Source organism: Microplitis demolitor, chromosome 6 (assembly GCF_026212275.2).
Source record: "Microplitis demolitor isolate Queensland-Clemson2020A chromosome 6, iyMicDemo2.1a, whole genome shotgun sequence".
Lineage (NCBI taxonomy): Eukaryota > Metazoa > Arthropoda > Insecta > Hymenoptera > Braconidae > Microplitis > Microplitis demolitor.
The window spans coordinates 17,119,510-17,124,714 of NC_068550.1; positions in this window are offsets into that span (position 1 = coordinate 17,119,510).

The window sequence follows — 5,205 nt, forward strand, 5'->3', positions numbered from 1 at the left end:
GGAGCCTGTTCGCCGGTTATATTACAACGACGACTGTAAGTACCTTTGGTAATTCATTGGCCTGTAATTTTGCTTTCCCGCGTTGGTGGCCATTTGCAATCGCGTGATCGTAATAGAGATAGCAATTCTCTAGTAATAATATTGGCTTCAAGCATATGATGAGGTGAATGATTATTGAACCCAGTGGATGTTTAAGTTTTGATCGAGAATACTTATTATTGTCTATTAATACCGGATATTAATTCTGGGAAATATTTTGATACTATTTATATTTTATATCACGTGGTGAATATTAATTTTGTTGTGACAAAACATATGCGATTGGGTTTTCAATATATACATATATGAATATAGTTGTTAAGTTATCGTTTATTATTAATTTGAGTTATTATTATTATAATTATTTTCTTGTGCGTATTATTATTTTATTATTTTATTTATCACGTGAGAGTGATACAGAGGTTTAAATATTATTTATAATTATTTTGATTCAAGACTACTATCCCATATTTATTATTTGGGCATCGGATAATATTATTTTGTGAATACCGAAAAAATTCACCATTGGAAATTACTAGGAATTTTTATTGGAAATACTTCAAATTCCTATGTGAGATTATTTTATTTAATATTTTCTATGATCACATGCGAGTGATATAATAATTTATAATTATTGAAGGATTATTTTTGAGATTGTTATCAGTTCATTGTATTTATTTCGTTTGTTTATTTTCACGTGCGAGTGAAATTATTATTAACTAGTATTTTTTTTTCTTACGAAAATCACAGGCGAGTGATTATATTCTGTACATGCGATAAATTATTTTTGTGGCTGATACACTTAGAGTTTATTTAGTATTATTATTTTGATTATAATTTTGTATATGCATACTATTATAATTTTTTGTAAGTGATCTACTATTATTTTTTTGATATTGTTTATGTGAGTATGCGATATATTTGATTAATTAATTTATTATTTAAATGATAATTAAATGTAAATGGTCAGCGTTTTATTTTGTTTAATTTTGTTCGTGGGCACACGAACTGGCGCCAAACTAGGATTGTCTAACCCAGCCTGAGCAGAGTTGCGGGTCCAGGGAGATTCAGGATATCTCCAGGTGGGACATTTTGTTTCGTTATTAGTTATTTTCAGTTTTTCAACCAACGGAGAGCCATAACGGCTATTGAGTGCCAACCACACTCTGCCGTGGGACGTGTAAAATAGAGGAGAACGTTATACATGTTTTTATTTATATAATATAGATACCAGTTGAGATTAATGACGACACCGCGACAAAACCCAATATTAATCATCCTGAACAGTGAATAACTACACAAGATTTTGAGGTAACAAATCATTCGATGCTGTAATAAATATTCTTTGTATTTTTCTATATTTTTAGATATGTAAATTGACAAAAAATTGAGATTATGATTATTATATATCCAGGAAGAGCTTGTACCTGATCAGGAAACTAGTATCTGATAATTTCTGTATGTGTATATGTACATTTAGTGAAATTTAGTAAACATAGATATATAAATTAATAGAGTGATCAAGTACTAGTTTCCTGATCGGGTACTAGTTCATTGACTTTACTTATGTATATGAATATCTCTTTTTTTTATTATTTAATACAGAAACCAACAGAGATTATTGATGACAACGTGACTAAATCCAATATTAATCAGTCTATACTGCCAATAAAAGCACAAGATATAGAGGTAAAAACATAACTTAATCCTGTAATTAAAATATCAAATATTTATATATTTATGATGAAACTAATCATTTAGTTTTTTAAAACTAACTGAAGTTTTGACGTAATTATATATGCCTATGGATATATATATATACATGTTTTTTTTTTTCATTCCACGTAGATGCCAGCTGAGATTATTAAAGACAATACAACTAAAAACAGTATTAATCAACCTGTACCGTTAATAACTACACAAGATATTGAGGTAAAAAGTCATTTCATACTGTCTTATAAAAAGACTTCTGTGAAAACCAGATCTCTTAATTTTAATAATTAAATTTGCACATGACAGATTTCTGTATTCCATTTAAATAACACATGAAAATTTTTTTTTTTTACAATTTGTTACTTTTCAATCCAATTAACAGTTTTTTATGTGCGATATATATTTTTGTAAGAGATTGAACGCTCTACAAAATCTATTTCTAATCATTTTTTTATGAATCCATCTGCTCAAAAGTTATTTGAATTTAAAGTCAAATTTATGGTGAATTTTGAGATATTTTTACTTTTCTGGCGAAACTATCAGACTTATTACAAAATGTCATAGGAGCTTTTTTGAAGGTAATTTTATTTCTGACAAAGTATTGCAAATAAAATTTTTCGAAATTCTGTATTGTTTTCTTATTAACTTTATTCTAATGTTAAGGTCTTAAAAAAAAAATTTCTGAGCGATGTTATGAGCTTGACACTAAAATGACGATAACTAAAAAACAATGAGGAATTAAAAAAAAAATTATTTGTAATTATTTGCTAGGAATAAAATTATCTATATAAAAACTTCTATGACATTTTGTGATAAGTCTGATAGTTTCACCGGTAAAGTTAAAAGATCTTAAAATTTACTATAAATTTGATTTCAAGCTTAAATAATTTTTGAACAGGTGGATTAATAAAAAATTAATAAGATATTTATCATAGAGCGTTCAATTTCTTACAAAAATATTTGTCGCACATAAAAATCTGGTGATTGGGTCGTGAAATAAGAACTTGTAAAAAAAACATAAAAAAATTTTGCCGTGTTATTTATATTGAAAATGGAAATCTGCGATACGCGATCTCAAAAAATGGAAATTAAGAGCTCTGATTTTCACAATCGTCTTGTTTCGGTACTCTGAGATATCCTAATGCGAGATTTAAAAAAAAAAAATATTCGATTTTATAAAATCAGTCAAATAAACACACAAAAATATGTTTTTTTTTGTTTTTGATTTAATGTAGAGACCATCCGAGATTAATTCTGACACCGTGACTAAAACTAGAATTAACCAGTCTGTAATGCCAATAAAAGCACAAGATATTGAGGTAAAGAGTCATTTAATACTGTAGTATACATACTTTGTATTTTTCGTCAGAAATTCAGATTGTAAAAAATAATTTAATTTATGGATTTATTTTATATATCTATGCGAGTAAATATGATTTTTTTCCCTTTAATATAGATACCAGCTGAAATTATTCATCAGAACGTGACTAAAGCTAATGTAAATCAATCTGTACAGTTGACAAGTGCACAAGATATTGAGATAAATATATTATGTAATGCTATAATTTACATTGTATTATTTTATTCTCATCAGAATCGATGATTGAGTTATACAAAGATATTTGAAAATTCACAATTAAATATAATGATAACACTATATTGAAAAATTATTTTTTTTCTAATTCATGTATTCAGAAAACTGATAATGACAAATTTGAATAATTGCAACTTATTTGCTTGATTTTTACACTAATAGCGTTTAATTAATAAAATTCCAACTCGAAGTTAACGGAAAAAAAGTTTTCAGTGAAAAAAATTGAAATAAGCTGAAAAATTTTAATAATTATATTTATAAACAATCATACCGATAAAGTAGTTTGCGTTTTCCATAAACGTATTCTAAAACTGATATTGAAAGATTCATAAGCTGAAACTCAATAGTAAAAGTCACAGAGGATTTATATTGTTTTAAATAAATAATCATGTTCTATGCGATTTACTACACATTCAATCGAGTGATTCAAGCAATACAAATTTTCGTATTATTATGATTATCCTAATTTATTTATAATTTTCAGAATAACTTTGATAAAGTTTTTTATTCTGAGTGCAATAAATTGCACAGTAATGATCGATCGTCACAAATTAGTATTGCCCAGGAAGACGTACTAATCAAATTAGCAATCATTCCGATAGACCCTGCTGATATTCAGAAGCTATATGACGCAGAAAACGACTTGTCCACTTATGAAACAAATTATGAGGTACTTTTTCAGATATTATTTGATAACAATTTGGAATATTTAGAAATAATTGACAGAAACTTATTTTTCGGATTTCTGATCAATTACAAAATATTTTAAGTCTGCAATAAGAAGGTCGAGGAATCGAAGTCATTCGAAATGATTCTGAAATCAATGAAGATCCTAATTTGTCTTCACTTCCTCTGACAAAACAAAGAAGGAATCACACAAGCTTAGAAGATACTGCTTTGAGTTCATCGCGATTGCATTCTGACGATATTGATGATCCTAACGATGCAGATTTCAATCCAAATGAGATAAAACATTCATCAACGGCAATGGAAGAGTCTATAAATACTGATGAGCATACTATGATTAATAATTTTGTTCCTGGTGCATCTGATTCGGAAAAATTTAACTTTAACAGTGCAACAATAAGTGAAAGTGATATCAACGATAGTGAAAGTTTAAATAAAAACGTAGACTCTGAAAGTTGCAAGAACAACTGAACGGAATTACCCATAAGCTATGTGAATTCAGAATCTGAGTTACGAAAAATCCCCTTCTCTCGTGCAGGGTCCCTAGATAATGCTAATCTAATAGTATTGCCAAACAATATACCTAGATGGAAAAAAAAACATATCATTGCATGTATTGCCACAAAGATGTCGTTAAATTACCTCGACATCTTGAGACCGTTTATGCCATATTTAAAGACGTCAAAAAACTTTAAGAAACAATAAAAGGTAATTTAGCAACTTTACCAAAAGTTTATAATTTAAAATGTATTTTATAAAATAACTAATCTATTTTTACAGGTACTAAAGAGAGAAAACAAGTAATTAGAATATTTCGAAATCATGGTAATTTTATGTTTAATACTGTCTCTAAATATAACAAAGGACATTTGGCAGTGCCTCGACGACCCCAGAGCGTGAAAAAAGCTACAGAGTACTTATCCTGTCCCAATTGCTTATTGACAGTGACAATCTCAAACTCACGGAAACATATTTGTAAATGTAGTGATAATGCAATCGAAGGGACTCGTACTTATAAAGTACTTGGGAATACGGTAGAAGGGCGATTGCATACATCTGCTAGTGACACACTTCGCTTGGTTATTTTTCCAGTACTTAAAGAAGATGATATTGTCAGGTTAATTAGGTACGATTGGCTTATTATTTTGTATGGAAACAAATTGTGTATAAAA